The sequence below is a fragment of the Hyaena hyaena genome, unplaced genomic scaffold, assembly GCF_003009895.1.
Source record: "Hyaena hyaena isolate Hyena2069 unplaced genomic scaffold, ASM300989v1 scaffold_425, whole genome shotgun sequence".
Classification (NCBI taxonomy): Eukaryota; Metazoa; Chordata; class Mammalia; order Carnivora; family Hyaenidae; genus Hyaena; species Hyaena hyaena.
Window position 1 is genome coordinate 409,592 of NW_024081052.1, and position 13,201 is coordinate 422,792.

Here is a 13,201-nt window from a genome sequence, read left to right on the forward strand (position 1 = left end):
TGCAAAATCTTTGTGTTTTGATGTCATCCCAGTAGTTTATTTTTGCTTTTGTTTCCATCACCTGAGGAGACCTCTTTAGACAAATGTTGCTGTGGCTGGTGTTAGAGAGATTACTGCTTATGTTCTTTTTTAGGATTTTTATGGATTCATGTCTCACATTTAGGTCTTTAAAGCATTTTGAGTTTATTTTTATGTATGGTGTGAGAAAGTAGTCCAGTTTCACTTTTTGATACATAGCTGTCAGATTTTTCCAGCACTGTTTATTGAAAAGGCCATTTTTTCCCCATTGTATATAATCTCTCTTCCTTTGTCACAGATTTTTTAATGTTTATTTACTTTGGGAGAGAGAGGGAGAGCGCAAGTATGGGAGGGTCAGAGAGAGAGGGAGAGAGAGTATCCCAAGCAGGCTTTGCACTGTTAGCGCAGAGCCCGACACAGGTCTCTGTCTCATGAACTGTGAGATCATGAGCCAGAAACAAGTTAGTCACTTAACCAAATGAGCCAGCCAGGCGCCCCTGTCATAGATTAATTGACCATATAAGATAGGTTTATTTCTAGGCTCTCTCTTCAGTCCCACTGATCTATGTGTCAGTGTTTATATTAGTACCACACTATTTTGGTTACTGTAGCCTTGTAATATATCTTAAAATCTGGGATTGTGATACCTCTGCCTTTATTTTTCTTTTGCTGGGTATATTCTGGCCTATTAATGTCTCTTCAGATGTGGTATCTAAAATACGAGGCCATATTCCTGAACTTTTGAATATTAAATCCTAGCCCTAAGTTCCTTTCATTATTTGGAGGTACGAGCAGGATTGATAACCTCTTTAGTATAAGTGCCCTAAAAGGAAGGTGCCTGATACATTCGAAGAGCACCTAAAGTAGATTTGAGGGTTTGGGAAAAGCTTCCTGAAGGAAATGATGGCCATATAAAGTTTTGAAGAGTAAGCCAGGCTAAGTTAAACAGCAGATGCGATGCCCTGTAGTCACAAGAGGGTAAAAACCTGGTGTTTTGTGGAACAGAATGAAGTTGAGAATGGTTGGATGGCACAATTAGGGGGCATTGAGTGGAAAAGGCAATAAGTAATGTTGAAGGCAAAATTGGGGACCACATCAAAAAGGCCCTTAGAAATTGTATTAACTGATACGTTCCTGAGGATGTTAGTCATTAACAGATTTTTAAATTAAAAAAAAAAAATGCCACCAGCCATTCATTTTATTTAAAAAAAATTTTTTTTAATGTTTTATTTATTTCTAGGAGAGAGAGAGAGACAGCGTGAGCAGGGGAGAGTCAGAGAGAGAGGGAGTCACAGACTCCGGAACAGGCTCCAGGCTCTGAGCCGGCAGTCAGCACAGAGCCCGACGCGGGACTCGAACCCACAAACGCGAGATAATGACCTAAGCAAAAGTTGGACGCTTAACCGATTAAGCCACCCAGGCGCCCCTACCAGCCATTCATTTTAGAAGGATCATTCTACCCCAAATGACAGTGCATTAGAGGGGCTGAGATGTGCCAGGAGATCAGTAAGCAGATATAATGTATTTTTTTAGATATGATGGTGGTGCTCAGACCTTGACTAGTGACTCTTGGGGTGAGAAGAAACAGATTGGAAAAACAGTTTAGAGAATTCCATTGTTGTGTGACTGTAAGGGTAAGAGATGGAAAGGTAGGAGTCAAGGACTTGGTTTGGGTAACTGGGTGGATGAGAGAATTTAATGAAAGTCATTTGAACAGAATTGGAGTAGAGGAGTGCTGGAGAAGAACTGGAATTCATTTAAGCTTGAGACAGGTAGCACTACACTGTATGCATTTGGTTATGTGAGGTAGAGCTGAAACACATCTCACATCTCTGCTGGAGAACTTGGGGCTTTAGATAGAGCTTTACTGGGAAAGTGGATTTGGCGGTCATCAATATACATATGATAATTGACCTCAGGGGAGTGATCCACCATAACTCAGAGGAGCATTTGTAGAGTGAAAAGAGGAAGGCACAGGTCAAAACCCTTAAAGAACTGTTACCTTATATTTAGGCTAAAAGCCTTTGGTGTGTGTGTCTGTTTTTTTTTTTTAATTTATTTTTGAGAGAGAGATAGAGACAGCATGAGCAGGGGAGGGTCAGAGAGAGAGGGGGACACAGAATCCAAAACAGGCTCCAGGCTCTGAGCTAGTTGTCAGCACAGAGCGCGATGCGGGGCTCGAACCCACGAACCGTGAGATCATGACCTGAGCTGAAGTCGGATGCTTAACCGACTGAGCCACCGAGGCGTCCCAAGCCTTTGGTGTTTTTGATGGGATTATTTGGGAACGAGAAAAACAAAAAAGGAAGAACAAAAGAAAATCAGGGCCTCTCTGATTTATTTAATAGAAACCTACCAAAATTGTTTGATTTGGGGAGTGAAAATGGTTCTCAAAATAACTCCCCTGGTCAGCTCTAATAGTGTCTGAAATTCATGTTAATAGACTCTCTACTTTGGGTTAAGGTATTGTCTCCCTAGGAGTTAGCTGTTAAAATGTAGATATCCCTAAAGAGAGCTAAAATATTAGTTGGTGGTGGTGGTGGTATTTTTGTGTCAGTAGGTTTTTTTCCTGGAATTAAGACTGAAGGAACTGATAAGAATTTGAGAAAGATTAGATTTGGGAAACATGACATGGCTGAGGAGTTTGGAGGTAACAGAGAAACCTAAACTTGAGCATTGAGGTTCCAAGCACCTGGATAAAGAGATAGGAGAGTGAGAGCCCAAGACTCTGTGTGTGTGTGTGTGTGTGTGTGTGTGTGTGTGTGTGTGTGTATGTGTAAAATAAGAGATGTTGAGTTGGAGAACAAAGAGCTAATTCCATTAAAAAGAGATAAGAGAACATTTGAGAAGATAAAGAACTAAGTAGATGGAGAATCTTAAAAGTTACTTCGTTTATAAATTAGACCAGCCATATGATTTATCATCTAAACTAGGACATAATGAGAAAATGTTTCATGTATACTGGGACATACAGAGATAGAAAGGGTAATGACTGTGAGTAATTACATTGTGAAGACTTGCATAAACTCATAAACTGGGGCTATCATAAGCAAATAAGGACAAATGGTCACTGTAGTTAAAATGTGCTTATTTCAATAATAGTGTGATAAAATAGTGTCAATTTTAAGCTACAATGTGCCAAGCATTGTACTAAGTAAGCACTTTAAGCATCTTTTTACATTCTTAAAATAATCCTCTAAGGTAAGTGGCATTGTTTTTATTTATAGTTGATGAACCAAATTGCAGAAAAGTTTGCTTGCAATTCTCCATGGCAGTCAGACTTGGAAACAATGAAATGACTTAATGTTGCCCATAATCAAAATCCACGTAAACTGTTGAACACTACAGTGTACTGCAGAACCTCTGGGAGGTATTTAAAAAAGTGCTCTGACTTGCTCAGAAAGTTACTCCCGTAATGTTCTATCACATATTAAATCCCATTCCCCTTCTGTTAGCCCTAACTCTGAAGCCTTACTTTGTGCCAGACTACATTCTAGGCATTTTACATTTATTAACCTAATTTAAACCTTACAATAGCCTTATGAATTATTTCCGCTTTATAGTTTAGGAGTATGTGGCATGGTGAGTAACTTGCCTAAACTCAACGCAATATTTATTAAGTGACAGAGCCAGAATTCATACTCTGGCAGTTTGACTCCAGAGCCTGTTTTCTTGAACTGCTATCCTGTACAGCCTCTTCTAGCCCATTCTTTGTGTGGACCTGTTTTCATTTCTCTTGTGAGTGGGATTGTTTTGGTGCCTGAGAAGTGTATGTATACCTGTATAGGTAGGAAAGTTTTCATAGTGTTTCTAAAGCTGTACAATTTTGCATTCCCACTGGTAGTCCATCTCAATCACCTCCTCCCTCTCTTCTTCTTTTTTTTTTTTTTTTAATTAAGGCGTATGCAGCCTTTTCCAGGACTCTGAAACTCCGGTAGTTAGAAATACATTCTTTCTTCCTCTTTAAAAGATTTGCCTCATTCACAGGTACTCTCAAATACACCCTCACTTGTACCCATTTCTGTTAACCTTAGTCCTAGACTTTTAGAGTCCAGGAGTGTTACCACCACCAGCAAACAGTAGCAAGAGGCAGAATGTCTTGAGTCTTTAACAGTATCCACTGGCTATGATTTTATTGCCCAGATAAACTTTTCACTTAAACTGTTTGAGTGAATGGTTATCTGCCTTTCTTTACAGTGTGCTTATGAAGGAAATAAATGGCAGTGAATTATTGCAGTGCTAATAGGTATTACAGTATACTGCTTAGTTAAGAGATTTAGGGCATATTTTGTTACCTTTCTGAATGTGTATGATGAAGATACTTGACTAGATTTCTTACAGATCTTCATTGTTCTTGCCAGATCTGTATTTCTTTGGGAAGAAAAAAGGAATTAGCATTTGACAATAAAATGAGCGAGGAGATGGAACATATTCTTAGAGCATATTTTTTTTTCAGTATTAGAGTAACATAATAGGTAAAGGCCTGATATTTAAGCTATTATTCATTGAGGAAAAGTGGGAAACTAAGCAAAAATGTTACTGTAAAACTTAGAGCTTTAGCTTCTTGTAGTTTGACTAGCTGAAAACCAAGACTTTCTTTTTTTTTTTTTTTTACCCTTTATTTTTTTGAGAGAGAGAGAGCACACAAGCCAGGAAAGAGCAGAGAAAGAGGGAGACACAGAGTCAGAAGCAGGCTCCAGGCTCTGAGCTGTCAGCAGAGAACCTGAGGTGGGGCTCGAACTCAAAAACTGTGAGATCATGATCTGAGTTGAAGTCGGACACTTAACCAGCTGAGTCACCTAGGTACCCCTAAACCTAAGACTTTGCAGTGGATTTGGGCACTTAAAAATAGATTTTATTAAAAAAAATTTTTTTAATAAATTTTTTAAATGTTTTTTATTGATTTCTGAGAGAGAGCGTGAGCAGGGGAGGGTCAGAGAGAGAGGGAGACACAGAATATGAAGCAGGCTCCAGGCTCTGAGCTAGCTGTCAGCACAGAGCCTAATGTGGGGCTCGAACCCACGAACTGTGAGATCACGACCTGAGCTGAAGTCGGCGACTGAGCCACCCAGGTGCCCCTATTTTTAAATTCTTAAGAGGATCGGATGGTTGCCAGGTATCATAAAGTTGGCCTAGATCTGGTACTTTCACATCACTACCCTAATGTACTTACTGCTTATAAGTGTCCCAGGGCAGGACATTCCCCTTGAGGCAGCAGCAGTGACTCGGAAAGATGTTCTCATATGTGGAACATAGAGCCTCCATTCATTCACTCTGGTGTTCCATTTGTTCTGATGCAGAACTAGCATAATTTTTCTCTGTGACTTCCCTAAAAGTATTCTAAGGTAGTACTATTAACACATTTCTCTGAAGATGAAGGCTTTTTTTCATGGCAGTGTGATGGAACTGAGACTTGTTAACTTGGAGAATAGGTGTCTTTGAATAGAGATAGACTTACACACTTTTGATAGTGTCTAAAATAAAATTCAATGGTTGGAGCACCTGGGTGGATCAGTCAGTTAAGCGTCTGACTTTTGATTTTGGCTCAGATCAAGATCTCAGCCTTCATATGTTCAAGCTCCACATTGGGTTCTGCACTGGCGGGGGAGAGCCTGTTTGGGATTCTCTCTCTCCCCCTCTCTCTCTTCCCCTCCATTACTCACACTGCCCCCTGCCCCCCAAATGAATAAACTTAAAAGTTATTTTTCAACAGTTGAATTCAGCTAAGAAAATTATGCAATTTGATTTGTTTTCAGTATAAATAACAGGCAGATGGGAATAGAGGTGCCATTTAATGAGGTACAAAAGCAGCAAGTGACGCCAGCATTTAATTAAAATGGATCTGATTTCATTATTTCTTCATTAATTCTAAGCACAATGTGAACTAGGTTACAGTAGTGATATGAGATGAATGCTTATAAAATGACTACATTAAAATATTTTTGGTTGTCAGTGAAAAAATTTATTTTTTATGTAATTCCTACCAAATGTAATGAAAGATTGGGGTGCTTTGTGGACTGCATTTGAATGAGTAATTTTGAAATCCACTAAGTTTTCTTGCTCCTGCCAAATTGTATTGGGTTTGCTAGAGTGCTGTTTTTGGCATATGCTTTCTTTGTGATCAGCGATTATGGTTTTGATCTTTAGCATTGACATACTATACTTTATAGTGGAGTTATTTTCCACAAAGAAAGATGGTGGCCATGATTTTCAAAGTTAATGGCTTGAAAGAGTTTTGCCTTTCATATGAATCTGTCTTACTACCAGTTATTAATATGCAGTGAATTTGTTTTACCTTTAATATTAAGTGCACATATTTAAGTGTGTAATATATTTTGAACTGTTTATACCTATGATATTATCACTATACTCAGGATAGTGAAAATACCTGTCCCCTCCAAAAGTTTTTTCAGCCTTCTTGTCCACCCATCTCTATTTCCAGGCAGTCACCTTAACTGCTTTCCTATCATTAGAGATTCTAGAATGCTATATGTGTGGATTCCACAATGTATACTCTTGGTGTGGCTTCTTAGCATAATTAATTTTAGATTCAGTCATTTTGATTAGTGCATAATACTTCATTATCTTTTTCTTACAAGAAGTAATACATTGAGTGGCTATACCACACTTAGTTTATCCATTCTCCTCTTGAAGGATAGTTGGGTTGTTCCCACTTCTGGGTATTAAAAATAAAGGTGCTGTTAATAGTCTTTTGTGGACATAGACTTTCATATCCTTTTTTGTTTTGTTTGGCTTGGTTTATTTTTTTAAAGTTTATTCATTTTGAGAGAGAGTGAGTGTGAGTGGGGGAGGGGCAGAGAAAGAGGAAGAATCTCAAGCAGGCTCCATGCCATCAGTGCAGAACCGGTGCTGGACGCGAACTCACTAAACTATGAAATCATGACCTGAGCCGAAATCAAGAGTCGAACACTTAGCTGACTGGGCCACCCAGGCACTTCTAGACTTTGAGGTAAATAACTATGAGTGGAATTGCTGGGTTGTTTGGTAAGTGTGTGTTTAATTTTTTAAGAAACTGCCAAACCATATTCCAAACTGGTTTTACCATTTCACATTATCATCAACGAGTTCCATTTGCTCTGTATTCTTGCTAATTATATTTTCCTAATGAATAATGATGTTAGGGCATATTGTCATGTATTTACTTGCTAGTGTATATCATTGGTGAGGAGTATGTTAAGATCATTTGTCCCTTTTTAAAACTGGGTTTTCTTAATGAGTTGAGCATTCTTGGATTCTTTCTGGATTCAAGTCCATTTTCAGATAACGTGATTTACATATATATTTTTTCACTATGAGGCTTCTCTTTCATTTTGTTAATAGTGTCTTACAGATAGCAGAAATTAGTAATTTTGATGAAGTCTTATTTATCACTTTTTTATGTGTCATGCTTTTGTGTTTTATCTAAGAAATCTTTGCCTGAGTTAAGACCACAAAACATTTCTCCTCTGTTTTTTTCATGGAATTTTATAAAAATTTTAGGTTTTCCTTTTAGGTCTGTGATAGATTTTGAGTTAATTTTTATATGCGATACAGTGTATGGATATCTAGTCTTTCTAGCTCCATTTGTTGAAAAGGCTGTTTAAAAGGCCCTACTGATCTGCCTTTGCAGGAAATCAATTGACCATATATATGTAGGTTTATTTCTGAACTGTCAGTTTTATTAATCTATTTGTTTCTCTTCAGTACTACACTTGATAGTAGTCTTGATATTTTCAGTTTTATACCAAATCTTCGAAGATTATTTTTGAATTTTTGGCCATTCTAGCTCATATGCATTTCCATGTGAATTTTTGATTCAGCTTGTCCATTTCTGTTAACACTGCTGGGATTTTGATTAGAAGTGCCTGGAATCTTTTGTTCAAATTAGAATTGGCATGTAAAGATCATTGAATCCATGAATACAATAGTGTATCTATTTTTCATCTTTGCACATCATTTGATAATTTATTCCTAATTATTTCCTGTTTTCCAGCGATACTAAATTTTCTGTTCTATAGAAACAGTTGAATTTTTAATTCTAGCCATCTGTTGCTTAATTTCCTTTTCAGATGAAGCATAGTGTCCTAGCTCATTGTCATTTTAGATCAGAAGAAATGTGTTAAGCTTACAAAATGTAATGGGTCAGTATCTTGCAAGGAGTGATACATATCATCCCCAGTATTTTGTCTTCAGTTTTTTAAAGATTTTGTTTCATTTAAAAAAAATTTTAAGTTTATTTTTTTTTGAGAGAGAGAGAGAAAGCTTAAATGTGGGAGGGGCAGGGAGAGAGAGAGAAGGAAAGAAGAGACAATCCCAAGCAGGTTCCATACTGTCAGCGTGGAATCCGATGTAGGGCTCAAACTCACAAACCATGAGATCATGACCTGAGCTGAAATCGACGCTCAACCAAATGAGCCTCCCAAGTGCACCAAAGATTTTACGTATAAGCTATCGCTATACCCAATGTGGAGTCTAACTTATACCCCCGAGATAAAGAGTTGCATGCTCTATTGATTAAGCCAGCCAGGCACCTCTATCTTCATTTTTTAAAAATGAAATACTATTTCTCATAATATGGAACCTTGAAACTTCAAACTACCATTATTTAAATAGTTGAATTTGTACGCACTTTCAGGAAAGTAATTGATTCTGAAGGAGGAATTACTTGTTTTTAGGGGATTCTAAGAGTCTGTTCAAATTATTATTTTAGAGAATCAGGTGCCTTGGTGCTGGTTTTGTGAGCATGAAGGAAAGCATGTGATAAGGACTCAGATTTGAGGCTTATGCACATGAATCACATTGCAGCTTACTGAGATGTATAAGACTGAGGAAGCAGTGAATTTGAGATATCATTTCAGCTTGGACATGGTAGATTTTAGGCCTGTTGTTTGTTGACTATATTAAGAGCTTATATGTTTATTTGAAGTTTATAAATGAAAACATTTATCTTAGGTTAAAAATAGGTCTGGGGTCCCAAACTAGTTATATGCACAATTAGAACTCATACCTAGGGCCCTCTGACTCCAAAGCCAATATTGTTGTCCCTTTTGTATTGTCAAGGCAGAAAAACACACTTGGCTTTGACAGTAATAAATGTTTCCTGTGAGCTTTATGAATATATAGCAGAGTTTGCAAAGTCACATGCCAGCAGGATCCAGACAGATAATTGAGTTGTGTTATAAGAGAGTGATGACATCTGCAGCAACTGCAAAGCCTATCTTCCATCTGAAGGATTAGCTGTTAATCAGCTGCAACAGATTGTTACCATGTGGGAATGTGGGCCCAGTATTGCTAGATCTTCTGACCTTTTTTTTTTTTTTTTACCCCCCAGGAGAGGTCAGAAATACTGATTTTTCATGTTGAGTCTTCTGATTTATAGGTGGCTGTCCTTTAACACGCTATTAGATCATCCTTATTTAGGTCCACCACAAATACGTGTTGGATTCTACCTAGTGGGCAGTCTATGGTAAGACTTGGACCTGGTATACTGTGAACACAACAATAAATATATATGATGTGAAAAGGGTGGTCACTGTAATAAGCACATTACAACCTTTGAAATGCAAGTTGCTTAATTTGAATGTGGCACTTAATGAATCTGGTATTTAAATTCAGTTTTCTTATAGATCAGTTATTTGCAGATGGTAGAGGAGGGAATTGCTCCCTATATAGCTTTTTGCCTCCTAATTGCATGCTTTCATTTGCAGATTGGGCCAGTTGTGAGTTTGTGGACATTTAACTGAAACCCATTTGGCTGAACACAAATGAGAAGAAACCTTAAAGAAACATAGAATCTGCAGTCATCTGTATGTGTAATATGGAATGTTCTCAACCTAGAGATAGGTGAATGGGTGACTCCATTGACAAGGAGTGGTAAGTTCGACTATCCCTGCTGATAATTAACTATATCCTTTCCCTAAAAAGAGAACTCTTCCTCCTCTGTTCTTAGCATTTACTCACTGTTGAATAGTAAGTTAATTTTTGTGTTACAGAGAATACAGTTGAGGAAGACAGTTTATCCCTAACAGTATATTTAACGTATGTTTGCACTTAGACTTTTTTCTTTCATTAGGCACATCCATTCCTTTCCCATTGTTTTTTTTTCTCGTTTATTTCTTTGCCTGTCAACTTATACCATCCTCCAAGGCCTGTCTTCCTTGAAACATTCAGCTCACACCAAAATGATGATTATGATAATTAACAGCATCCACTCTAATCTTGACTAATGGTAGATATCATTGCCTTTGAAAGTGATTATTTTAGGAATAGATCCGGTTTTGGCCAGTGGATCATAGAAGGGAAGTCTGTAAGAAGATGCTGGGGAAGGTTTTTTTGGTTTTGAGAAAGAAGAAAAGAGATGATCCCTCTTCTCCCTAAAGGTGTTTTTTTTTTTTTCCTGGATATAACATCTGGTACTGCTGTAGCCATATCGCTGCTAGCCTGAACGTGATGCCCTTATAGAAAGGAGGGCAGAGGCAAGAGAAGTAGCACTGGGAGCTCTGTAATATACCTAGAATTACCCTAACTTGTTACGTGAGGTAATCAGTTTCCTTTTTGCTCACTTGCTGTAGAAATCCTCTCATTTGATTTCTCCACTTTCTGATTATCCACTGTCTTTAGTGTCTCATGCATTTATTTATGCTTAAGGTTCTGGCCTGTCCAGTAATACTTGTTTGTGTACGTTGCTTTTGTAGCACATTATAAATATTGTGAAGTCAAGGGCTGTGCTTACATCGCTACTGTGTCTTACATCAGTATTATCTTCTTAATAAAGTCATCCCTGCATGTTTACTGAATTGAATTGAGTATTTGAAAAACCAGTCTACAGAATTGAGTAATTATGGAGATTGTCTTTTAATTCAAATCCTTTAACAACACTACTTCCCTGCAGGATTATAAATTAAGTTTGGCTTTTAAGATGATTGGTGTGTAATACATTTTCACGTGACTAGTTCTGTTCTAAAAAAATGTATTTTCCTTCAACTTTACTGTCAAAATCACATCTTTTCCTATATATTTGATTATTGGTTTTCAGTCTAATAAATTTTACTATCTTCTTTGTTACAAAAACAGAATGGTTTATGTTCTGTTTTTGGTACTAATTATAGGAATAAGGGACAAACATAGTAAGAAACATAGGGGCACCTGGATGGCTCAGTCGGTTAAGCATCTGACTTCAGCTCAGGTCATGATCTCGAGGTTGATGAGTTCAAGCCCTGCATCAGGCTTTATGCTGTGTGCTCTGGATCCTCTGTCTCCTTCTCTCTCTGCCTCTCCCTTGCTTGTGCTCTCTTTTTTTTCTCTCTCCCTTTCAAAAGAGAGTTTATTTTGAGAGAGAGAGACAGAGACAGAGAGAGAGAGAGCATCCCAAGCAGGTTCCCTGTTGTCAGTGAGGAGCCTGACTGGGGACCCTGTCAGACAAACTGTGATATCATGACCTGAACCAGAATCAGAAGTTGGACATTTAACTGACTGAACCACTTAGGCAGCCCCTGTATATGAAAACATTTTGACTGTTAGTTACATCCTTTTTCATCACTCATTCTAAACTGTATAGTGATAACTCAAGGGACTTAGTAAAATTATAGTTGTGAATTAGACAAGTAAGTCTCTGATAATGCAATCCATTATTAGGTGTGTAAGGTGGTGGATAAGACAGGCCATTCATTGATTGATTCCAAGAATTCAAAGATTAAATAGAAGAAGGTGGTAAATAAATACATAGTCCATGCCATTGCTAAGGAGTTTATTGTTAACTGGAATAGGCTCTCATTACCTGAATGATCCTACTAGAGTATAGTAGGATTGTTAACTGAGGATTAATGATCTCTTTAAAAAAAATTTTTTTTAGCATTTTTTCATTTTTGAGAGTGTGAGTGAGGGAGGGGCAGAGAGAGGGAGACACAGAATCTTAAGCAGGATCCAGAGTCTGAGCTGTCAGCACAGAGCTTGACATGTGGCTTGAACTTAGACACCCCTAGATCATGACTGGAGCTGAGGTCAGACGCTTAACTGACCGAGCCACCCAGGTGTCCCTAATGATCTTTTATTAACCGAGGTTAGGGTTGTGGAAGAAAAGGAGTCTCTATCATCTCTTGTAATTAGCTCTTTGGTGGAGATTTCTCCTGAACCCTTGGTACTTCTGAAGCTGGTAAAATAAACAATTGTGGGAAACCGGGAGTCTGGCAATCTTTAAAAATATGTATATAAATTATTACTAATCAGTTTTTCCTAATAAAGCATAAGGAAATATACAGATATTATTTTCTTATTTAAAGTATTTGTTTTCTTTATTCAGCATCTTGAGGCCAGATATATTTGTGGGGCTTCAGAATTCTTTGGAGTTTAGAAAGGTTATTATAGTGCATACACTGTGTACTTAATATCTTTTAACTTAAGGGTCAAGTTGGTTTTTGTCATTAAAAATACAAATAATAAGGGCACCTGGGTGGCTGAGTTGGTGGCTCATTTGGTTAAGCATCTGACTTTGGCTCAGGTTATGATCTCTCAGTTAATGGGTTTGAGATCCGTGTCAGGCTCTATGCTGACAGTGTGGAGCCTGGAGCCTGCTTCAGTTTCTGTGTCTCTCTCTCTCTCTCTCTAACCCTCTCACCCTATACTCACTCACTCTCTCTCAAAAATAAATAAGCATTAAAAATCTTTAAAGAAAAAATAACAAATAATAATGCTTTACATGAGTAATTAAATGCCAAGTTCTGTACACTTTTCAACGTTATCTTAATTGTTGTGAACAAAGTTTTTTTCTAATAGCAATAAAGCATGAAGAACATCCATTTTCTTTCTTCTCTTTTTTTTTCTTCTCTCTTCTCTTCGCTTCGCTTCGCTTCTCCTCTTCTCAAGGCTCTACACCGAGTGTGGGGTTTGAACTCACAACCCTTATAGATCAAGAGTCATATACTCTACTGACTGTCTGTTCATACTATCAGAACATAACTTGATGCACATTTTAAAAATCCTCTTTAATTTCGTATCACCTACACATCCCCCATCTCTTTTCACTCATTTCTTAAACCTCTCATCGCATCGCCCACATGTTTACCAGACTACAGAATCTATAAGTAATTAGATCTGACACCTAAATAGAGCTTAGAAAGTCAAAGTCCTCTCTCCTAAAGGTTTCCTCACTTCACTGATAAGTCTTCAAAAAAAGAAAAAAAAAAGC

The 13,201-nt window shown here is 37.6% G+C and overlaps 1 protein-coding gene across 4 annotated transcripts in view; it reads left to right on the forward strand.

Annotated features, from left to right (window-relative positions):
• Positions 1-13,201, forward strand: part of CDC42SE2 (CDC42 small effector 2) — a 119,131-nt gene that overhangs the window by 36,929 nt on the left and 69,001 nt on the right. For 3 of the 4 annotated variants that reach the window (XM_039252537.1, XM_039252536.1, XM_039252538.1), the window contains exon 2: positions 9,726-9,891. The exons of the other annotated variant lie outside the window; for it this stretch is intronic. The gene's annotated coding sequence lies outside the window, so the exon portion shown is untranslated. The remainder of the gene's footprint in view (positions 1-9,725; positions 9,892-13,201) is intronic. 4 annotated transcript variants of the gene reach the window in all.